Raw genomic sequence first — 25,604 nt, forward strand, 5'->3', positions numbered from 1 at the left:
GAGGGCCATCTCTTAGAGGGGGCGTGAAGGAAAGGGTCATCTCTCAAGGGGGGCGTGGAGGAAAGGGCCATCTCTTAGAGGGTGTAGAGAAAAGGGCCATCTCTCAAAAGGAGGAGGGGAGGGAAGGGCCATCTCCTAGATGGGACGTGGAGGGAAGGGCCATCTTTTAGAGGGGGATCTTTCCTCCACACCCCCTCTAAGAGATGGCCCTTCCCTCAACACCCCCTCTCTCAAAGGGGGTGTGGAGGGAAGGGCCATTTCTTATAGGGGGCGTGGAGGGAAGGGTTATCTCTTATAGGGGGCGTTGAGGGAAGGGTCATCTCTCAAAGGGGGCGTTGAGGGAAGGGCCATCTCTTAGAGGGGGTGTGGGGGAAAGGGTCATCTCTTAGAAGGGGCGTGGAGGGAAGGGCCATCTCTCAAAAGGGGCCGTGGAGGAAGGGCCATCTCAAGGAGGAGGGGAGGAAGGGCCATCTCTTGGGATGGGATGTTGAGCAAGGACCATCTTTTAGAGAGGCGTTGAGAAAAGACCATCTCTCAAGGGGGTGTAGAGGGAAGGAGCCATTTCTTAGAGGGCGTGGAGGAAGGGATATCTCTTATGAGGGCGTTGAAGAAGGGTCATCTCTCAAAGGGGCGTTGAGGAAGGGCCATCTCTCTTAGAGGGGGTGTGGAGAAATGGTCAGCTCTTAGAGGGCGTGGAGAAGGGCCATCTTAGAGGGCGTGGAGGAAGGAGTCATCTTATAGGGGGCGTGGAGGAAGGGCCATCTCTTAGAGGGGGCGTGGAGGAAGAACCATCTTAGAGGGGCGTGGAAGGGACATCTCTTATAAGGGGCGTGGAGGAAGGGCCATCTCTTAGAGGGCGTGGAGAGGGCCATCTCTTAGAGTGGGCATAGAGAAGGGTAACTCTCAAAGGGGGCATGGAGGAAGAGACCCTCTGTGGAGGGGCATGTGGAGGAAGAGCCATCTCTCCAAGGGGCCGAGGGAAGGGCACCTCTCAAAAGGGCGTGGAGGAAAGAGGGCCATCTCGTAGAGAGTGGTGGGAAGAGACTAACATCTTTAGAGGGGGCGGGGAGAAAGGCCATCTCTTAGAGGGGGCGTGGAGGGAAGGGCCATATATTAGAAGGGGCGTGGAGGAAAGGGCCATCTCTTATAGGGGGCCTGGAGGGAAGGGCTATCTCTTAGCGGGGGCCTGGAGAGAAGGGTCACCTCTTAGAGGGGGCGTGGAGGGAAGTGCCCTCTCTCAAAGGGGGCCTGGAGGGAAGTGCCATCTCTTAGAGGTTGGCGTGGAGGGAAGGGCCTTCTCTCAAAGTAATAATAAGCTTTATTTCAATTGTACATTGGGTATTCCCATCGTAGTATATCAGTATAAAACAATTCCCAATTTAAATCTTACATAAAAAAGGTGGCGTGGAGGAAAGACCACATCTTGGAGGGCATGGAAGGAAGAGACCATCTCTTAGGGAAGCGTGGAGGAAGGGCCATCTCTCAAAGGGTCCACGTGGAGGGAAGGCCATCTCTTAGGGGGCGTGGAGGAAGGGCCATCTCTTAGAGGCAAGTATGGAGGAAGGGTCATCTCAAAAGGGGCGTGGAGGGAAGGGCATTTCTTAGAGGGCGTAAAGGGAAGGGCCATTTCTTGAGGGCGTGGAGGAAGGTCATCTCTTAAAGGCATCAGGAGGAAGGTCATCTTTACAGGGGCGTGGAGGAAGGGCATCTCAAATGGGGCGTGGCAGGAAACGTCATCTCTTGAGAACCTGGAGGGCCATCTCTTAAAGAGAGGGCGTGGAGGAAGGGCATCTCTCAAAGGGGGCGTGGTGGCAAAGGTCATCTCTTGGGGACCTAGAGGGAAAGACCATCTCTCTTTACAGGGGCGTGGAGGAAGGGCCATCTCTCAAAGGGGGCGAGGAAAGGCCATCTCTTAGAGGGTGTGGATGGAAAGGTCATCTCTTAGAGGGCGTGGAGAATGGCCATCTCTTACCGGGGGCGTGGAGGGAGAGCATACTCTCAAAGGGGGCGTGGAGGAGGTCATCTCTTAAAGGGGGACCTGGAGGGAAGGGCCATCTCTTAAGAGGGGGCATGGAGGGAAAGGTCATCTCTAAAAAGGTGGCGTGAGGAAGTGCGATCTCTTAGTGGGGGCGTGGAGGAAGGATCATCTCAAAGGGGCGTGGAGAAAGGGCCATTTCTTAGAGGAGCGTAGAGGAAGGACATTTCTTAGAGGCGTGGAGGAAGGGTCATCTCTTAAAGGGCATTGGAGGAAGAGGCCATCTTTTACTGGGCACGTGGAGGCATCTCAAAGGGGCGTGGCAGGAAACGTCATCTCTTAGAGAGAACGGAGGAAGAGGCCATCTCTTAAAGGAGGCGTGGAGGAGGGCATCTCTCAAGGGGGCGTGGTGGCAAGGTCATCTGGGGATCTGGGAGGAAAGGGGATCTCTTACAGGGGCGTGGAGGAGAGGGCCATCTCTCCAAAGGGGCGAGGAAAGGCCATCTCTTAAAGGGGCATGGAGGTAAGGGTATCTCTTACAGGGCGTGGATGGAGGGAGCCATCTTACAGGGGCGTGGAGAGGGTGGCCATCTCAAGGGGCGTGGAGGGAAGGGTCATCTCTTAGAGGGGGACCTGGAGGAAGGGCCATCTGTAGAAGAGATGGGTGAAAAGGTCATCTCAAAGGGGGCGTGGAGGAAGTGCGATCTCTTAGAGGCGTGGAGGGAAGGGTCATCTCTCAAAGGGCCTGGAGAGGGCTATCTCTTAGAGGGGCGTGAGTGAAAGGGTCATCTCTCAAAGAGAGCGTGGAGGAGTGCCACTATCTTAGAGGGCGTGGAGGAAGGAAATCTCTTAGTGGGGAGGTGTTGAGGAAGGGCCATCTCTTACAGGGGCGTGGAGGGGAAGGGTCATTTCTCAAAGGGAGCACGAGAAGTCCAACTGGGGGCATGAAGGAGGTATCTCTTACAGGGCGTGGAGAAAGGTCATCTCTCAAAGGCGTGGAGTGAAGGGCCATCTCTTAGAGGGAGCGTGGAGGAAAGGGCCATCTCTTAGAGGGGGTGTGGAGGGAAGGGCCACCTCTCAAAAGGAGGAGGGAGAGGAAGGGCCACCTCTCAAAAGGAGGAGTCGCAGGAAGGGCCATCTCTTAGTTGGGACGTGGAGAGGGGAGCCATCTTTTAGAGGGGGCGTGGAGGAAAGGACCATCTCTCAAAGAGGGTGTGGAGGGAAGGGCCATTTCTTATAGGGGGCGTGGAGGGAAGGGTTATCGCTTATAGGGGGCGTTGAGGGAAGGGTCATCTCTCAAAGGGGCCGTGGAGGGAAGGGTCATCTCTTGAAGTGAGATCTGAAGGAAAGGGTCATCTCTCTTAAAAGGGCGTGGAGGAAGGGCCATCCCTAGAGGGGGTGGAGAAAGGGTTAGCCCTTAGAGGGGGCGTGAGGGAAGGAACCATCTTAAAGGGGCGTGGAGGAAGGGCCATCTCTCAAAGGGTGCGTGGAGGAAGGGCCATCTTAGATGAGCATAGAGGAAGGGCACTATCAAAGGGGGTATGGAGGAAGGGCCATCTCTCAAAGGGGGTATGGAGAGGGAAGGGCCATCTCTCAAAGGGGAGTATGGAGGGAAGGGCCATCTCTCCAAAGAGGGTGTGTGAAAGGAAGGGCCACCTCATAGAGGGGAGTGGAGAGGGAGTGCCATCTTATGAGAGCCTTGGGGAGGAAAGGCCATCTGTGTAGATGGGGCATGGAGGAAGGGCCATATCTTGAGGCGTGGAGGAAGGGCTACAACTCTCAGGGGCCTGGAGGAGGGCCATCCTGTAAGAGAGACACCGAATAGAAGGAGCTATCTCTTAGTTGAGGCCTGGAGAAGGGGTCACCTCTTAGAGAAACGTGGAGAAGTGTCCTCTCTCTCAAGGAGCCTGGAGGAAGTGCCTCTCTCAGAAAGAGGGAGCCTGAAGGAAGTGCCATCTCTTGGAGGGGGCCTGGAGGAAGAATATCTCTCAAAGAGATTGTGGAGGGAAGGGCCACATCTTGGAGAGAACTGATGAGGAAGGGCCACATCTTAAAGGGAGCGTGGAGGAAGGGCCATCCTCAAAGGGGCCTCAGAGGAAGGGCCTCACTTAGAGGGCGTCAGAGGAGCCATTCACCGGAGAGTGCGCTGAGGAAGGGCCATCTCTCAAAGGAGGCGTAGAGGGAGAGGCCATCTCTTAGAGGGGGCGTGGAGGGAAAGGTCATCTCTCAAAGGGTCGTGGAAGGAAGGGCCATCTCTAAGTGGGGGCATGGACGGAAGGGCCATCATTTAGAGGGGGCATGGAGGAATGGGCCATCTCTCAAAGGAGGCGTGGAGGAAGGATCATCTCTCCAAGGGGAGTGGAGGGAAGGGTCATTTCTCAAGGGGCGTGAGAGGGAAGGTCATCTCTTACAGGGGGCGTGGGCGGGCATCTCTCAAGGGGTATGGAGAAGGTCAAATGTGAGGAACCTGGAGGGAAGGGCCATCTCTTGCAGGGCGTGGAGAGAAAGGTCATATCTCAAGGGACATTGATTGAAGGGCCTGCTCTCAAAGGGCAGAGGGAAGGGCTATCTCGGCAGGGCGTGTGAGAAAGGCCATCTTTAGAGGGCTGGGAGGGAAAGGCCACCTCATAGAGGGCGTGGAGGAAAGGAGCTATATCTTAGAGGGGGCGTGGAGGAAGGCCATCTCTCTCAAGGGGCATGGAGGAAAGAGCATCTTTTAAGGGACCTGGAGGGAAGGGCCATCTCTTACGAGGGTGCATGGAGGGAAGGGCCATCTCTCGAAGGGGGCATTGAGGGAAGGGTCATCTCTCAATGGGGCGTGGAGGGAAGGGCCATCTCATTTTGGTTTAATTGACTTTAGCTGTGCAACCTCGTTCCCGCCAGCCATCAACAGGGACAGGTCCTCAGTAACAGCATAAATGGACTAATATAACCCCTCCTGTAATGCTGGGTCCTGACCTAACCAGATCTTACCAACCTAACTCTCAACATAGGGCACCTTGCCTAACCTGGCTGAAAATTTCGCTCCCCTGGACCCACTCAAAAAGGGCATAACCTGTCCTGGTCAGCGACAGGCGGGAATCAGGCTGCGCAACTGAAGCAAAGTTTTACCCACAGTTTGCCCTTATGAAATGGAATCTGGAGTATAATAATGTAATGTTCTGCATTCTGTCAAATACAATGTATTTTCCTTTTCAGCATCTAACGGTGGATGAGCCAGCACTGACCTACACTTGTGGGGAAAATGTCAATTCCCAATGTCTAGCGTAAACGTTGAAAACATTCCAGAAGGGGCCCTGACCCCCACCTCCAACGCCTACGAGAAAAAATCTTTGGAATTTAAGCGTCCAAGCACTTTCAAGAGTCATTTGGGACCCACTGAACTGGACCTCTACTACTACTACTACAATTAATGTAAGTTTGAATTGTTACTGTCCTCTATAGTGGGGTTTTAGCTGTCAGTGGACACCACTTTTAAACACTGTAGGCATTACTTATGGTTCTTTGCAGCAAACCTTCCACCCCAGCTGCTGGCAATTTCCGTTTCATCGATAAAAGACCTCATAAGTCTCATTGCTAGCCTTTTGGTAAATTTCAATATTCTTTTCTATTCAACCCACTCCCCCTACTGAGTGATTCAACTTACGCCCTGTCCCCTTCTGACAACTGGCAATTCCATCAAGGCTTTTCCTTTCACCCCACCTTACGAATCATAGAGGTTTACACAAGTTTATTTTCAACCCATCCTCCATCCTTTAGCAGAGTGTCTTTAAAAATAGCACCCATCTTTTAACTTAAGTTTTTATTATTATTATTCGTCATGTTTTCGTTTCCCCATCTTATCCACTGTCCTCACTCTTCCAGATATAGCCCAGGCATGTTATATTACTTACTTTCTTATCACATTCTTGAAAACGTGCCCTCCAGGGTCCAAAACTGAATGGAATTTCATATATGTCTGACAGATTGTAGTTCTCATTCAAATATTTCTATTTTGATTTTTGTTGCATTTCCCCTTCCCTATTGTCCACACTGAAGTATATCCCGTAGGAGGGTAGTGTCGTCAGCACACCTCACGTGGTGCACTGTAGGCATTACTTAAGGTTCTTTGCAGCGGCCCTTCGGCCCCTAGCTGCAACCCCCTTTCATTCCCTTTACTGTACCTCTTTTCACATTCCTGTTCCTCCATCTTTCTTTCCTTCTTCTTCTAGCAATTATTTCATAGGGCAACTGCGAGGTTTCCCCCGTTAAGCCTTTAAAACCTTTTTACTCTCAATTCACCTTCCAGCACTGAAAGACCTCATAGATCCCAGCGCTTGACCTGTGGCCTAAATTTTAAATTCCATTCCATTCCACCCTGAAATATACGAGATTTTCCAAAGTAAGAGCTGTTTCGATAACTCCATATTCCACGTTTTCCCCAAGACATAAAAAGATATTGATTTTGAAACTGGACTCCAACACAGTACGCACTTGGAACTCTTTCAAGTCAGGATTTCCCTGTGTTGACATCACAGCGATACGTATGATTGCGAAGTATAAGTATCCTGTTTATAAAATTTAGTATATTTTTTTCTTATACAAGGTTCAAAAAATTCTCGTTAGACACTTAAATCTAATAACGACATATTCGTGAAATATATTACTCGAACAAGAATATCCACTTTAGCTTAGTTCTGCGAACAGGGACATTTCTCCATCACAAAGTATGGAAATTATATGACGTTCCAATCCGTTACTGCGTTCCCTCTCACAAAGTCATATGCGTATTGACGAGCTTGTTGCCGTAAACGACGTTCTCTTAATATCGTTTTGCAGACAGTTTCATGGCAAATGATTCGTGTAGGCAACAGAAAGAACCAAGACACTCGGTGAAGTTAATGAAATTCTGTGTAGGCGCCACATAGCAACAGCTCCGCTCGATCAACGCGAGGAAAGTAATAATTCCCTTTGACAGTCATCTCGGGACCTCAGTCATGGACTCCACAGTCGCCTGGACTCCGCGTTGCAGTGACAGGTATTGTCTATCAGGATAATTATCCTGAAACCCGAAGCATTACCGGTCATTCAGCTGACTGAAAATTATGTTATGAGCCCGAAATTCATTGTAATTGGTCTTAATTTCTGGCTTTTAATTGAATCACATCAAAGGAAAGAAACATATCACTGTCATGAAATAAAAGCAAACAAAATAGAGAGTTGGGCTTTTAGATTATAAATCCTGGTGGATGGCAGCTGGATATTTTTAGGCTAAATTAATCCATTAAATATTTCAGAGGACCGGTAGAAAAACGAGCGCGAAACGCTGCCAGCGATAGACAGAATTACAACCTCTTTCGCAACTGCTCTTCAAAATATTAATTGACGCAACACAGGTGATGCATTAGGCAATTTACTGCGTGTCATTTTGCCCTCATTAAACAAGATTAATCTTTCATGGCGAGAAGCTGAAATATTCGCTTCCCTTTATCTCTCTGCATTTATTTTTCCCCTTGCTTTTTTTTTTGTACGTGCAGTACTCGATTTGTAGGAGTCAAGGCTATTTTTTTTCACGTACCCATACGGGTATTCAATTTTTCCTTAAAGCCTTGACGACAAATGAAAATATTTTTGGATTTCGAAAAAATGCGTTGGATTTCGAATCACGTCATGTGCATCGTTCATACGGTATCCTACAATACAAACAGCCGTGTGATTTTAAAGCTCACAGCATTTTAAACGTTGGAGCGTGTTGCATTTTGCGAGGAACCGCATGAAATTCCGTCACGTGATCATCTAGTGACTGGCATTTATTACATGAATGTATGAACGTGTGTGATGTTAAGATGCTTTTATTTTGTTATGGAATGGAATGTAATATAGAGTTTAGGCCAAAGGCCAAGTGCTGGGACCTATGAGGTCATTCAGCGCTGGAAGGGAAATTCAGAAGAGGTAGGTTTGAAAGGTGTAACAGGAGGAAAACCTCGCAGTTGCACTTTGAAATAAGCGTTAGGAGAGGGTGGATAGCAAGATGGAAGAAAGATAATATGAATGGAGGTACAGTTAAAGGAATGAAATGGGTTGCAGGTAGGGGCCGAAGGGACGCTGCAAAGAACTTATGTAACTCTCATATTCTTTGGAAGACCTGAAATTTCTCATTGCCGTTTCCGGAAAATCTTTACACGCTCTTCTTACGAAATCTAATGCCGTTTTACAGGCGTAATAGTTCAGGTTATTGTGTATTTTGCTTTCATTTCCAACTTCTGATTAGGAAGTCCCCAGAACATTCAATATTTAATAAAAAGTTAAGTATATCTTAGTTTAACCAGACCACTGAGCTGATTAACAGCTCTCCTAGGGCTGGACCGAAGGATTAGATTTATTTTACGTGGCTAAGAACCAGTTGGTTACCTAGCAACGGGACCTACAAGTTATTTCGGAATCCGAACCACATTAAAGCGAGAAATGAATTTCTATCACCAGAAATAAATTCCTTCTATTCTTCATTGGCCGGTCGGAGATTCGAACTCGCGGCCAGCAGAGTGCTAGCTGAGAACGGAACCCACTCACCCAACGAGGAACTCAGTATTTAATAAACCCATCAAATAATAATAAATAATATTTCATTAGCATTCAATACGTAAGCCCTATATTTGAATTTCTAAAGCATTTTACTATTTATGGAGCTGCCGGAAAACGTTAAATCAATCAATTATCTGCTGTATCATACAGAAACTGAATTCTTAAAGGTCTACTTCTCAGACCACAATTTTAATCAAATCATAAAATAAGTTCCTTATAAAATTAGAAGATTTCTCATTTATATCTTTGTACCCAAGACAACTCAGATACTTGCTAAATAACAGTTGTATAACGAAAATCCATATACTTTGAATTGCAGAGAAGGAAATGAGAGATTTGTTGTCAAAGTACTTAGCACAAACAAGCAGCAGATAGCTTTTGACAATAACGACCATGTTATGTCCTTTAAAATAAGAGAACAACTGCTAGTTTCTCTTTGTTACTCAACTTTTTTTCTCGTTCACTTGTTCCAAAAGTATTTTGGAATATGTGGGATCAAAATTCTAGGAGTGCACAGCCCCAAGTATTGTTTTTTTTTTTTTTTTATACCGCTTAACTCCGCTATCTGTTGACATCGCCAATAAACAAGTAAAAAATGCTCCGAAGTTTCTTCCGCGCAATCGAGTTTTCTGTACAGCCGCTACAGCGTATAATCAAGGCCACCGAAAATAGATCTATCTTTCGGTGGTCTCGGTATAATTCTGTATGAGCTGCGGCCCATTAAACTTTAACCGCGGCCCGGTGGTTACCTATCCTATACCGTTGCCAGAAGCACGATTATAGATAACTAACCTTAGATAAAATAAAAACTACTAAGGCTTGAGTGCTGCAATTTGGTATGTTTGATGATTGGAGGGTGATGATCAACATAATAATTTGCAGCCCTCTAGCATCAGTAGTTTTTAAGATTTGAGGTCGGACAGAAAAAAACTGCGGATAGAAAAAAGTGCGGACAAGATAAAGTGCGAACGGACAGACAAAGCTGGCACAACAGTTTTCTTTTACAGAAAACTAAAATGCTATACACCTTTTCTCTTGACATTTTCACGCTCCTCAATAAAGCATGCACCGAACAGTAACTGAGGTGGGAATAGCGAGGTCTTTTTATTAATAAAAGGCAGAAAGACAAAATTAAATAGAGAGTTCTTCATTCCCATTGAAGCTATTTTGGATCTTTCCTAGATAGTGACCCCCAAGGGTTTTAACCCTGTATGTATCCGCCTTTGCGGCGTGTTTAGTACAAGCCCTTTGGGGATTACCGTAAAAACATAAACTAAAGACTGTAAATATCATAAAGGTAATGAACCCCAAGAAATATTAGTCCTAGATACGAACCCCGAAATTTGTTTGGGGTCACTATCTAGGAAAGATCGCTTATTTTAAATCTGAATTATGTTTTGTTCCTTTATTTGTATTTTGTTTGTTATGGACTTCCTCGGTGCTCTTGTAGTTTAACTTTTTTAATACTTCAGTTGTGTTTGAGATTTTGTCTTCAGATAGGATGCCTAAACTATAACTTATTCCAGTATCTATAAAATAGAAAGTAGACTGTACGACATTGACCGGTCTTCCTTCAGATCGTACTTTTCGAAACCACTATAGTTAGACCAAAATGTCAAGGCGGGTGACAGGAGGTTTCTCCCGGACTATATCGTTCGCAGTGAAGAACATTTTGGTTATTTTACCCATAAGGAAACGCCGTACTTAAATCTAAAACCTCAGCGGTACAAGCGGATTAAGCACTCAGATGGAGTGTCCGCTCCTCCGGATTTATCCCGGATTTTCTTTGCTTTCATCTCTTCTAAATGCGACATCGAGTAACCTTTGCGTTTGTGTGTGTGTGTGTGTGTGTGTGTTTATTTGTGTGTGTATATATATATATATATATATATATATATATATATATATATATATATATATATATATTTATATATGTTTCTATATATATATGTATATATATTTATATATATATATATATATATATCTATATATATATATATATATATATATATATATCTTAATAATAGCTAAAACGATACAGCCTATCAAAGAAACACAAAGGAAAGGTATGGTTGACCCTTTACAATTATACAGGTTTTGTCTTTAAGCATACAGATGTAAGAGATTTGATATGAGAAAACCTTTTTTGATCTTTTAATTGCGCTACCTATCCCAGAATAAGACTGCCTCCAAACTCCCTAGTAACCAAGTTGATCTTACTTAAAGATTTTATCGGGTATTGGGCTCACGTCTCTAAAGGATTGAAATTCCAGCTTGTATGTTATAGTATTTAACTCGTGTTATTATAAAGCCATAAAAGTCGTTTGGTCTGTCATCTTCGTCTATATATAACAGCGTTTTGGATATGTTCATTGTCATTCATTCGATTCACCCTGTAAAGAAGGTAGCCTACGCCCAGACGTGTTCTTCCTGCTTCAGCCATGGAAAAAGCGGAAAAAACTGAGAGATGTGTTCTCCCTGCTTCTGCCAGGTCATTCTCATACGACGTTCACAATTACTTTGCGAGGGAAAAGATGAACAATGGGCCCTTGACCGGTGGGCCGAGAGTTTACGATCGGGCATGTGAAGCTACCGATATTCCCAGAAGGACTATGGAAAGAATCATCAAGGAAGGGAGAGATACTGAAGAAGAATTCGGAGAACCAACTTTCAATGCATCTAAAGTCAGATGTAAAACATTTTAATAAGAAGGACAAAGAAAAAGAAACGACAGTGTGGGTCGAGGGATTGGTCTCGCACCATCCAGTACAGAACTTAATCAGGCTGATGAGATTTTTCCCTTTCTACCAGGGAAAATGTCCTCAACTTTTAGATTCAAATACGAAGCATTCTGATGAGACCTCCTGTCATCCGCCTTGACATTTTGGTTTGACCATAGTAGCATTTCACACTAAACTTCTTCATACTTCATATTCAATCTCCATTATCTGTTAGAAGATAGAAGAACAAGTAGATAATATCATATTCAATTTCCATTATCTGTTAGAAGAACAAGTAGATAATAATCATATTCAATCTCCATTATCTGTTAGAAGAACAAGTAGATAATATCATATTCAATCTCCGTTATCTGTTAGAAGAACAAGTAGATAATATCATATTCCATCTCCATTATCTGTTAGAAGAACAAGTAGATAATATCATATTCAATCTCCATTATCTGTTAGAAGAACAAGTAGATAATATCATATTCAATCTCCATTATCTGTTAGAAGAACAAGTAGATATATCATATTCAATCTCCATTATCTGTTAGAAGAACAAGTAGATATCATATTCAATCTCCATTATCTGTTAGAAGAACAAATAGATAATATCCGTGTCCGAATACTCTTGCTGGATAGATGGCCTTTCCTCGGAAATAAAGTATCCGAACACTTATTTCAACTTTCTGGGACTGCTCCTTTCCTCACACTGAAAACTGGTTAACAATACTAAGTGATGTCGACTGTGTTATGAAATATGTCCTGCATTATTATGGCGTCGTATTTATGCTTTCACTTTAATCTAACAACTCTTAAGCCAGTGGTTTCCCTCCATGTTCCAATATAATGTGCCCTTCCCTCAGCCACCGATAAAATTTGGCCATTTCCTGAAGACTTTCCTAATGTGACCTTTCCCTCAGGCCCCCTCTAAAGGTCTCAGTACTATATCCTGGAAACTTGTTGGTCAAAAGCTAGTCCCCTTTAAACGGTAGTTTGCTATGGCATATTAACGTAACCCTTATACTCTTCGGGCGCCTCTATTTACATAGATTCAATATACATCACTACTATGTGTTTTCTCACACTCTTCGTAAGTGCATAAAGAATGAGAATGTAGAAAAGCCGGTTCACTATCAAACTCGGATTTTGCATTGACTCAAACTTGAGCTTTCGTGGCTTTGCTGGAGGGTATATTGTCATATTGACAACTTTCGTCACTAATTTTTAACTCGTGCTTCAAACTTCTTGTTTATTTATATGATTTTCAGTTTTAACTGTGTTTAATTTACCGATGTTTTATTTTCTTTTCTTCTCCCTTTTATTTTCAGTAGCCATGCATCTTGTGGAATGTAATCAACTAACTGCCCATTATTGCTTGTTCCGTAAACATTAATATGTTACAGTCAAACTTCCTCCAGTCATTTCGTGAAATGACTGAAATTTCAGGCAGATAGCGAAATGCCCTTCCCTCCATTTGATCCCCTTTACTAGAGATGGCGAAACAGTGAGTCACCTCCACTGTTTCGCCGGGTTTAGACCTTTCCCTCCACGGTCAAAATTTTTCATAGATGTTTAGTACTAGCTCCTGGGGATCAAATGTCCCTTCCCTGCATTTCGCTATTGCCTGAAATTTCAGTCATTTCACGAAATGACTGATTTCACAGTTTGACTGTAACAGATACACGCTATTACTGATTTTCATAATTCACTCAAAAATTAATTTTAAAAGTTGCTCGTTACTTGATGATCAGATATTATTCACTACTACAATAAGAATATTAATGATGACTATAAGATAAACACAGCACAACAAACATCTTTCTACATATAGAAAAAGAAGGCGAGAGTGGAATAAGTGCCTGACTGAGAAAGGGAAAACCTCACTAAATGGCAGGTTCCTTTAGTGCAGCTAGGTAGCATAAACGCCCCTTAGGCCAACGGCGAACGTGATACCACCTTTAAGCCCTCTCAGTCCCTCGTACTTCCATAACCCTCCCCGAAAATCAGAAACCGTAGACGTTGAGGGCAGAAACGATAACCTGGACACCGAGACGAAAAGGCTTCCTCCGAGTCCTTTAGTTCCGTCTGCTCCACGGGAGATATCAAAAGGCCTTCCTAGAATAAGACGACGCTGATTGCCTCAGTGATAAGATCGCGACCTAAATATTTTCCCCCCTCTAGGTTTCCTCCCCTCCCGCGTCTTCCTGGATTCCTTCCCTCCGAGGGGATTATTTTGCTCCTCTCCTTCAGATCTCGACTTTGATTCCGCGTTAAAGGTCTCGTCGCTTTAGATCCTCGTCTAGTTAATTGTTCGGGAACAAGTAATATCACAAAGGAAGCCTCGGATGAGCCATCCCGTAACCTCAATTTTTTTTTTTTTTTCGTAAACTGATTTTCAAAAACATAAGTTCCTTTTCAAGATCTAAATCTACTTTTATTTAAGGGTTTAGATGGTATCATGAAAGATTTTATTAATCATATTTCAAGTAAAGATATTTGCCTGATTTAACAGCACTGCTTGCTTGACCTCAAAAATCTAGAATTATTCAAAAGATCTGGAATAATACTTGCCTGTTTTGAGTATTCTTCTTCCATTTACATTAACCTCTGACCTAACACCTACTTCATTATTAATTCTCTCTCTCTCTCTCTGTCTCTCAAATGTCTCTCTCTCTGCTCTCTGTCTATGGTTGCTAATCATCTTAAACTCGGTTTTTTTACCGAGGCACATGCACCAAATCGCAGGTGTCTCTTTTTAGCTCGGAAAAGTTTCCTGCTAGCTGATTGGTTGCAAATATTTTGTCTGAATAGCATCATTTCTGCTTTCAAAAAATTACCACAGTAATGTGAATCGAAACTCTTTACTAACAAATTTCTCCCTCAGATATGTGTTTTGTCAATAAATAATGTTAACAATAAAGAGATTATAAAGGGTTGTGATGGTAAGTCTAAATTTAATAACAACACCTGCCGAAGTCAACGACAGGAGCTTGTTTTCGGATGTACGCTTTCATAATTTTTTACTTTTCACATATTTTAACAAAAATCAAATAAATTACACTAAGCATAACAAAACATGTTATTATAAACCTTCTTTGAATACCAGAGTCTACTAAAACATGGAATTAATAAAACTCGCTATTATCGGAAACTTCCAGGAGGTAAAAGAACAGCCTGCGGCGGCATTCATATTCGGAAAAACTATCACAGGTGATTGTCATTGCAGCATTTTCTCACTTCCACTGATTTATGTAAATGTTGAAATCAGTGTTACGTTACTTAGATTACTTTAATGGCTATATCTGCAATGAAAAAGTTTCTGTGCTTCTTTTGTAGGTGCACGCTAATAAAAATATATTTCACAGACATTAACAACTTACTCTTTCATGTAAGTTACAGCAGACAATGCGAGATAAGAAAATCTTTTTCTTATTTTGCGTTCTGTTCAGGACACATATAAGGTTAACACGAGTTTCTGCAGATATTTTGAGAAGTAAAAGAATATGTGACTGAGTAGAATCAAGTACTATACACATATAACATTTTAAGGATTAGCTGGCTATATGCGTCTACTGTCAAATACCGAGGCGGGGATGGAAGGAAGGGAACCCATCTCGTTGTAACTCGGTGAAAACAACTCGTTTAATTGTGATTTTTATGCAATTTATGGAACACTCTTTCCTCAGACCGAAAATGGTGCTATTAATAGAATCTATACCTTTTTACCAAAATTAGCAAATCCTTTCTATACGGACTTACATCATAGGCCTACATACACCTAGCTTAACTTATATCAAGCATCAGCTACTGTTTACTGTTACTCCTTACCTTGTCGAGTTAAGCAAATTTTATTGCAATTGTCAAAAATGGTGTAAGACACATAGACATAGGCTAGCCTAGTTTGAAATCTGTGCAAGAAATAAAGCCACAATAATGTTTTGTACATTATTATTATGTTAAAGAAAAAATAGATTCTTCATATTTATCATCATATTTATCATAATGATATAACAAAAGGCTTCTGCACAAAAGCCTGTAAAGATGATATGTACCTGAAAAGTTTTCTTGCCCATCAACATTTGCTGGCATGTGGATACCATATGAATAACTAGGCCTACTTATCTAGGTAATTTTATCTAAATTTTATCTAATGCCACAGGCTGTTCCTTTTACCTCCCGGAAGTTTTCACTAATAGCGAGTTTTATTAATTCCATGTTTTTAGTAGACTTCTGGTATTCAAAGAAAGTTTATAATAACATGTTTTTCTTATGCTTAGTGTAATTTATCCCAATTGGTGTTAAAATATGTGAAAAGTAAAAAAAAATTATGCAGCGTGCATCCAAAAACAGGCTTCTGTCGTCGACTTCGGTGGGTGTTGTTATTAAATTTAGACTTCCCATCACAATCCTTTATAAACTCTTTATTAGTTAACATTATTTATTGACAAAACATATATCTGTGGGAGAAAATTAGGTTAGTAAATAAGTTTCGATTCACATTACTTGGTAATTATTTGAAAACAATGTTGCTATTCGGACAAAATATTTGCAACCAATCAGCTAGCAGGAAACTTTTCCGAGCTAAAGGCACTCTGCAGTGAGTGCAAATCCGCCTCGTGTAAAAAAAAACAAGTTTAGTTTTATCTCCCAGTTCACATCTTCCTCTATTTCTTTTTCTTTCCTCTTCCCTTTCCTCCCTTAATATCTTCCTAATGGGATGCTCTTTTTTGTAGTCAGGGGGTTCTCTCCATTTTCTCAGCTGATTATAATGTGCTCGTGTTACCCTTACATTACCTTCTTCATTCCGGTCTTGAGCACATAACTCAATCCATTAGACCAAACTGTTTTAACTACATACGGACCTTCATACTTCTCACGCATCTTACTTGCTGTCAACCTTCCCTTCTCAACAACTTCCTTCAACACCCTATCACCCACTCTGAAACTCTCAAACCTTTCATTTGCCTGCCTCCACATCCCTCTATCTTCATTCAAATCCATCCTTGCTCTCACATACCTCTCATAATTCATTACATACTCACTCAGAGGTATGCCAGTGCTTTTATGTACTGACCCATTATACATCGCTACCACTCTTCCCAATAACAACAAATCCATTCATTCTCTCTATCAGTCAACATTCGTAACATTTCACTCCAGAGTCCTTAGGGTTTAGTTCCGTAACCCATTTGCACTCGGCATATACGGAGTTGTTACTACATGCTCGATACCCCATTCTTTCAACTTTTGCTCAAAATGGTCTACCAACAAACTCTGGCCCATTATCACTCAACATCCTTACCGGCTTCCTCACACACGCAGGCAACAAGACCATACTGACCACTCTTGCAACATTCTCACTAGTTTTATTCTTCACAGCTGCACAACTTACAAACTTACTCTTTATGATCTACCATAACAACCACTCCCTCGTTTCCTCTCGCAGTTACCGGCAATGCCACACAGTCAATCGCCACTAACTCAAACGGTTCTTTCATACTCAGCTTCAAAATAGGTGGGCTAGCATACACTCTCTGATACTTTCCTTTCTGACATTCTTCACATGTGACTGCCATATCTGTACAAATCTTCCTCAAATACGGAAAAAACATCCGCTCTTTCATACACTCGATCAGCTTAAACTTCCCCATATGTTCATATTTCTCATGTACTAAAATGCACATCCCCACTGCTCCACTCATCGAGAACACTGAAACATACATTAACTCTCCCATCTTCTCTCTCGAAAAATACACCACTCCTTCACACAGCACAAATCTCTCAGCATACCGCATTAATTTACTCAACAACAAAGGCCATCTTCTTCCAGGTACTCCCTCTCTAATACACCTCCTCAACTCACTCACCACAAAACACTTCCGCTGCATCTCCTCAATGTCCTCCGCTGTCAACAATTCATTTTCACTCTTGTCCAACTCCACTACATCCTCCTCCTCACTCAGACTCCTATCAATCATTCCCACAAACCTGGCCATATGCACCGCCTCACACTGAATCTTCCCTATTACAACCTCGTCTTTCAACAGAACTCCTGTTCCAACATCCACTACCAAGCCATTCTTCCTCAAGAAATCTATCCCAAACAAGAAACATCATGGCATCTGCTTATCTCCCAGTACTACAAAACAAGCTTCCACCTCAAACTCTCCCAACCTTACCTTCAACCTCACTTCCTCCCATCCAACTGATCTTCCTACTATACCTCTTATTGACACATTCACCACTCTCCGTTTAACATTCCAATCCACTCTCTCAACATCTCTAATCACTCGTGCGTTCACCAACGATATTTGCGCTCCAGTGTCAACCAAACCACAATACTGTCTCCACTGACATCTACTCCCACAATCATTGCATTTGCTCTCCTGTGTACACACATACACCTGTCTCTTCCACTAACCAAACATCCCTCATTTACTTCCTTACTGTCCTCTTCCACTTCCAACAACTCTGGCGTTCTCTCTTCAACATTTTCCTCCTTCTCATACTTCCTTTCATAGCTCTTTTTCTCCACAACCCAGTTATAGTGCACCCCACTCAAACACTGCAGATGCAACTCACGCTCACTCTCTTTCACTCTCTCATGTCGATACACTATAGGTTTCTCACCACCAATATGTACGGACACAATCACCTTATACTTCTTACTCACTGCTACCAAAGCCTCCTGAAATGGGGCTACCCCAGGACTCATCATAGCCCTCAGACTCTTTCGATACCGTTCCACATTTGACACTCCCAAACATCCAGGTCTCTTGCAGACTTCTTCTATCACCTCTGCCCTCAGTTCATTCACACTTCCAGGTACCTGCACCTTCAAACCTTCATCTACCAAATCATTCAATCCATACCACAAACTTTCAAACATGGAGTCACCACCCCCCTTACTCTCACGTGCTACTACCAATCCTCTTGGCAGATACTCTGGTCTTATGTCTTTTATCTTTTCTTCTTTCCCTTCCCCAGGTAATCTAGACATCATGTCTGCAACAATATTTCTTTTACCTGGGATGTACTCAGCTACAAAATCAAAATCACTCAAATCCTCTACTGTTCGTGCAATCCTAGCATCCACTCCTTTCATTCTCTGGAGATACACTAGAGGCTGATGGTCCGTACGTACCACAAACCTCACACCATACAGAAACGGTCGTAACGCTTTCACACAAAACCGCAGGGCAGCCAGCTCTCTCTCAATAGTCGAATACTTTCGCTCTGCCGAACTAAATGTCTTACTTACATATGCTATCACTCTATCCCTTCAACTCCATTCACCACTTGCTTCTGCATCAAACATCCACCCATTGACACTCCACTTTCATCCGTATATACTTCTAGCTTACTGGCATCTGCACTATAGTCAGGGTAAGCCAACTCCACATCCTTCACCATTTCCTCTTTCAATTTCTCGAACGCTTCCACCATCCTTTCATCCCACCTCACAAACTGTACTCTTCCTACAGCCTGTCCATTCTGACAATGGCTTTGCAATTCCCAGAACAATCTTCCACAAACTTCCTTCCAAACTCGATCAATCCCAAAATCCACGCAATTCTGCACAGTCCTGGGTCGAGGGAAATTTCTCACTTTTTCTACAAACTTTTCCGCCTTTCGCACTCCAGACTCACTCACCTTATGACCCAAAAATTCCACCTCTTCCATGAACCACTCACACTTACTCACTTTGACTTTCACCCCCACTTCTTCTAACTACTTCAAACTGCTCGCACCAACCTCTTGTGCTCTTCTACCGTCTTACTCATCACCAAAATGTCATCAAGAAACACCAACACATTCTTGTGGGGAAAACCACTCAGCACGACATTCATTGCTCTCTGGAAGGCAGCTGGGGCATTTGCCAATCCAAACTGAGATTGCAGAACTGATACTGTTTTTTCGTAGTCGAGAAGTCAGTTATGCATAGATAATACCCCCTTACTAGATCCATCGTGCTAAACACTTTCATCCCGTGCATACTGTACACGCAGTCAGACACCACACACATAGGGAATCTTTCCTTCACTTCCTTCACTGTCACCTCATTTACTCTCCGATAATCAATACACATTCGGAGACTCCCATCAGGCTTTCTTACTGGCACAGTTGGATTATTCCAAGCACTCTTACTGAGTTCAATCACTCCTATCTTTTCCAACTCTTCACACTGCTCTTCAATCTCGCATTACGGAGCCGGGAAATGTCGGGATCTCTGATAAATTGGTGTTTCATCTGTCAGCTGAATACGGAACTGCGGCAATCTAGCTGTCCCAAAGTCCTCATCCCCTAGGCTCAGCACACCCTTTCTCTCCCATAACATCTCATACACCTGCTCTTTCTCTTTCTCACTCAACTTTTCATTCAACCTTACCTTTTCCCTAAGCTTTTCCTTACTCCACTCTTCTGTCCTTTCCCCTTCGGCCATCACATCATACCCCTTAACGTGCCTACTATCACTCAAATCGACGACACTTCTCAAACTTCCCAAGCTATCACCAAGATGTATGCCTCTCCACCTTTTCTTTTTCACATTCCCACACACCTGTACACACACCTTTGGGTCCTTTATGTCCATAATCCCATCAAACACATGTGCGACCCGCCTTATCTCGTAACACGCAGAGCTACCGTCCAACATCAACATTTCTCCTAAACTCTCTGCGCCAATTCTAACATTATTCCTCCACCCTACTTTCACACTCCAAACACTTCCCGAATCCCTTGGCAATTGTACATCCTCCATGGCATACACCTCCACTCCAGAAACCATCTTCAGACTTACTTGTCCATCCTCCTCCACATACAACTTCACACTGGTTTCATTCCCCATTCGTATTTCTATCATTTCTTGTTCTGGGTACACTTTTTTTTTTGTTTTTCTTCAAAAATGCATATCCCAGCAACATATCATATTTCTCATTCACTCTGTCCACAACGTAAAAATCCTCCTCCTCCAGCTTTATTCCTGCAACCGCAACTGACTCAACAAACCTTGCACACACCCTTACTTCCAATCCTCCAATCCCTGTCACATATCCAGCACATTCCTGCTTCTGTGTTATGCTTTCTTTTATTTTCTCATATGCCTCTCTGAAAACTACATTTCCACTTCAACCAGTATCAATCAATGCTTTCATTACCACTCCACCACATTCTACCCTAACACACAAACAACGATCTACTCGATCCCCAAAACAGACATTCCAACTCACGAACCCTTCTCTTACATGCAATACATCCATCCCTTCCATACCAGAGGCTCACCACGGTAAACCCCTTCATACTTAGTTTCCCTGAGGTTGGGATTTGGTACGGCAGACTTCTTTCACATGACCCTCCATTCCACATCCTTCACACTTACTCCGAGGGTTCTTACACGTCCTGGCAAAATGCCCACTCATTCCAGTTTCCACAGCGACTTCCATTTACTCCTACTCTCCATCCACTCTGGCAGTCTCTCACTCGATGCCCTATCTTTCCACAGCCGAAACACTTCAACTCTTTCGCTTGTGGGCAATCCCTCATTACATGCCCTCTTTTTCCACAGCTGAAACACTCACCATTGGCCCATCTGCAATCTGCTTTCACATGACCAGTCCTTCCACACCTGTAACACCCCTCACTACTACTCATTCCCATTCGACTTCCCTTCACATTTCCATTTACTCTATTCACACTTCCACTCCTAAACCTCTCTCGGCTTCTGCTCAAGCTCCTTTTCCCGTTACTTCCCACATTCACTTGCACATTCTTTCTTCCTCTCTCTATCCGTTCTTTCTTACATTCTTCCAGCAAAGCTTGCATCACACTTAACTCCTCACTCACCAAAGCATCTTTATATGTCCTTCCATTCACTATCTCTGTCCCAGCATACATTTCCTTTACTTCATCCTCATTTACTCTCATGTCTTCTAAGATCTCCAAAACATCTTCCCAGTCCAAACGTTTTCCTGACCACTGCTTTCGATCTTTCTCTTTCTCATTTAATATGACCCTAATCCTCTCAGGGATAGTGGCCAAGAACTTCCGGATGAGGTGCTTGTTTTCCTCAATTCCCTCCTCTCCATACTTTCTTCTGGCCAATGCTTCCAATCTGTGAGCATATAAGCCCACTTCTTCTCCAGGCTTCATCTTAGCCTCCTCGAACCTGTCATCTTTCTTGTATACCACACTTCCTTTCATTCTCTTCACCTGTTTGATCACTCTAGCTTTCACGGACTCATACCCAGGTTCATCCTCACACATACTCCTATAACACATCTTCAGCCGCCCATCCAAAAACTCTCCCAGCCGCTTCATCCACACATTTTCATTCTCTCCATACTTTTGCCTACAATACCTTTCATACTCGTCAAAAAACTCATTCACATCTCTTCCCTTCCCGATATTAAACTTTTCTATGCGGGGAACCTCCCTCAGGAACATTGTTTTGGCCTCTTTCTCTTCCACCTCACTCAAACCTTCACTACTACTACTGCTACTAGCACTTTCATTCTTTTTCAATTCCTCTTTCCTCACACCTCTCCCTTTTCGTGTTCTCTTCTTGTTTCCTGTTACGTTCTTACCTTTCTCTTCCTCATCACTTTCACTCACCTCACTCATACTGTCCTCTACCATGGCAAGTATTCCCGTACCCTTACTTGACAACTCCTTTCATTTCTTAGGGAATTTCTCCTTTGAACCTTTTACCTCATCATTCTCACTTCCCTTCCAAATGTCAGGCCCACTCTTAGCCATTCCAGCCATCTTCTTCTCCATTGCCTCCAGTCTTGCAACCAATTTACTTTCCCTTACCTGGGCTTTCTCATCTATCGCCTCCATTCTTGTAACCAATCTACTTTCCCTTGCCTGGGCTTCCTCTAGCTTATCCTGCAGGCTGATCATCATGCACGTCAGCCTATCCAACCTCTGCATCCAACCTTGCTCCCCTTCACCTGACCCAACACCTTCCAAACCTGCTCCCTCTGCCATCTCCAATTATGCACCCCACTCTTACTTTACTATCAAAGTGCCCCACGTTGGGCGCCAAATTATTATGTAGGGGCTTTTTTATAGTACACTCAGCAAGGAAAGTGAGGATACAGTTTTTAAATCTTCGGACATATGTTGCTCAATAATGCGACATCTGGCAACTTTAGAAAGGGGAGGAGCTTCCCTCCAGTCTTATTGTGTTTATTTTTTGCTTGACCTCTTATAACTTTCAATCATAGTCTACGATAATGAAATCATTGATACTTAAATGCAGTAGTAAGTTTCACAGTATTCGTTCAAGTTGTAATTTGCAACGACAGTTCTGAGCAAAATAAACATTTTTCGACGTAACTTACCAAGCAACCTTACACAAATGAATTTATGACACCACATTGAACGGAATGCTTGCATAATCGGAAACGCGATCTTCCATAATGAAATCAAGAGTTAAATTTGAGCAATGTCCAACGAAAAGGAACGAATGCATTGTTATGATGAGAGAGAGAGAGAGTCTGCTGTTGTGTAAGCCTAGGCCTATATGTACTGTAGAGCTAATTTCATTATTTTTTTCTTTTAGAGAATGAGCGATACTATATTTGTAAAGTATGTTTTAGCAATGGAGAGAGAGAGAGAGAGAGAGAGAGAGAGAGTTGCTGTTGTGTAAGCCTAGGCCTATCGGTAGAGCTACTCATTTCATTGTTTTTTTTCTTTTAGAGATTGAGCTACACTATATTGGTATAGTATGTTTTAGTAATGGCGCGAGAGAGAGAGAGACTATGGCAACGTCAAGAAACATCCAGTTACTTGTGTTTTCCCAAGCTCCCCTGCGCTGCCCTTCACATCATAGAGAACGCCCTTGCGGTTTAAATAGATTTGGCTAACCTACCCTAGGTGTCACAACATTTACTGCCATTAATTCCAGCTGACTTTTTAACACCGTGAAATACAAACATGAATGTGTAAAATTAAAAATTATCATTACCTCATATGATGATGCAATAATAAGCCTGTTCATAACGGAAAACGAGTAAATATTGCCGTTCTGATGAATAGTACTACACCGAGATATCCACATACTATCTTTTAGATCTCTATGAACGATTTCATCTGAGAAATTCTGATTACTTCGTACATGCATGGTGTTTTTAAGTATCTGAACGTTTTCGTTTTGCAGATTTAACATATATGATATAATTTGCATTGTATTTTCATATTCTAGAGTAAATTTACCGAGATTATGTGTTTTCTGTAAGAAAAAAATTGAAATTCGATGAACAAAATCTAATGAAAACTGTATCTTCACTTTTCTTGCCGAGTGTACACAATTGGGGCAATATGATGGGAACAAATTTAGAGGTTACAAAATAAAACCCTCTGCTTTCCTTAACCTACTTTATTTCCTTAAATATTACAATGACCAAAAAACTTGATATGATCACTATAGTTCATCAAACCTTAATCTACTGAGTCTTAATCCTATAGTTTCCCTGCCCTTCTATCAAAAGAACCTTAACCTAAAGAACTGCAACTTAAGCTATTTCAGTCTTAATATTATCCTAAACCTCATTCTTAACCTAAATCTACAACGTTCTGCACCAACTATGGTCTCTATCACGTCTTCTTCCAATTGGGAGTTAACTTGCTTAACATCAGTCAGTTGTGGAATTCGTCGCACTTTCCTTGTAGCAAATGTGTCGAGATCAGCACCTTTAAGGTTATAGAGTCATGTATGGAGGAACAGGAAGAAAAAAAAAACAGCCTGACCAAATATTTGTCTCTTTCCTGCGGTCTGGAAGCTTCACGCTCTCTATGTTCCTTATCACTTCTCTGTCTTATCCTTTCTGCTAATTCAAAAAAAAACTCTACCACAGTAAGTGTCCTCTGTCTTCAGTTGTATTTATTTATGTTTTTTCTGTATGATACCACCACACAGTAGGCAGCTGCTTTCATCTTGGGTTGAAGGGGAGCAAGCCACACCACTCCGACACATTCAGCAAACTGCAGGTAAAAACAAAAAAAAAAACAGACTTACCTAGTGTACTCCTTCTTGACATACAACAAAAAATCAAACAAAAATAAAAACATCACAACAAACAAAACGGAACCATTAATTCATGCAAACGTCTTTCATCATACAAACCCAAACTTAACCTACCACACCTCCACGCCCCCTCTAAGAGATGACCCTTCCCTCCACGCCCCTTTTGAGAAATGACCCTTCCCTCCACTCCCCCTTTGAGAGATGATCCTTCCCTCCACGCCTCCTTTGAGAGATGGCCCATTCCTCCACGCCCCCTCTAAATGATGGCCCTTCCGTCCATGCCCCCACTTAGAGATGGCCCTCCCCTCCACTCCCCTTTAAGGGATGACCCTTCCCTCCACGCCCCCTCTAAGAGATGGCCCTTCCCTTCACTCCGCATGTAAGAGGTGGCCCTTCCCTCCACGCCCCCCTGAGAGATGACCCTTCCCTCCTCACCCCCTTTGAGAGACGACCCTTCCCTCCACGCCCCCTGTAAGAGATGGCCCTTCCCTCCACGCCCCCTCTAAGAGATAATACTGCAATCCACGCTGCTCTAAGAGGTGGACCTTCCCTCCACGCCCCTCTAAGAGATGACCCTTCCCTCCACGCCCCTCTAAGAGGTGGACCTTCCCTCCACGCCCCTCTAAGAGATGGACCTTCCCTCCACGCCCCCTTTGAGAGATGACTCTTCCCTCCACGCCCCCTCTAAGCGATGGCCCTTCCATCCACGCCCCCTTTGAGAGATGACCCTTCCCTCCACGCCCCCACTAAGAGGTGTCCCTTCCCTCCACATCCCCCTCCAAGATATGGCCCTTCCCTCCACGCCCCGTTTGAGAGGTGACCCTTTCCCTCTACGCCCCCTCTAAGAGATGGCCCTTCCCTCCACGCCCACTTTGAGGTGACCCTTCCCTCCATGCCCCCTCTGAGATGGCCCTTCCCTCCACGCCCCATTGAGAGATGACCCTTCCCTCAATGCCCCCTTCGAGAGATGGCCCTTCCCTCCACGCACCCTCGTAAGAGATGGCCCTTCCTCCAGGTCCCCCTCTAAAAGATGCTCTTCCCTCCATGCCCCCTTGAGAGATGGCCCTTCCCTCCACGCCCCCTCTAAGATATAGCCCTTCCCTCCACGCCCCCTCTATGAGGTGGCCTTTCCCTCCCAGCCCCCTCTAAAAGATGGCCTTTCCCCACGCCCCTCTACGAGATAGCCCTTCCCTCCACGCCCCCTTTGAGAGATGGCCCTTCAATCAATGTCCCCTTTGAGATATGACCTTTCCCTCCACGCCCCCCTCGTAAGAGATGGCCCTTCCCTCCAGGTTCCCCTCTAAGAGATGAC

At 43.6% G+C, this 25,604-nt stretch overlaps 1 long non-coding RNA gene across 1 annotated transcript in view; it reads left to right on the forward strand.

Moving 5' to 3' along the window:
• Positions 1 to 5,171: 5,171 nt before the first annotated feature.
• LOC136837822 (uncharacterized) overlaps positions 5,172 to 25,604 on the forward strand; it is a 36,232-nt gene continuing 15,799 nt past the window's right edge. Inside the window, exon 1 of the long non-coding RNA XR_010852789.1 lies at positions 5,172 to 5,389. This is a non-coding gene — a long non-coding RNA (uncharacterized lncRNA). The remainder of the gene's footprint in view (positions 5,390 to 25,604) is intronic.

Source organism: Macrobrachium rosenbergii, unplaced genomic scaffold (assembly GCF_040412425.1).
Source record: "Macrobrachium rosenbergii isolate ZJJX-2024 unplaced genomic scaffold, ASM4041242v1 13869, whole genome shotgun sequence".
Taxonomy (NCBI): Eukaryota; Metazoa; Arthropoda; class Malacostraca; order Decapoda; family Palaemonidae; genus Macrobrachium; species Macrobrachium rosenbergii.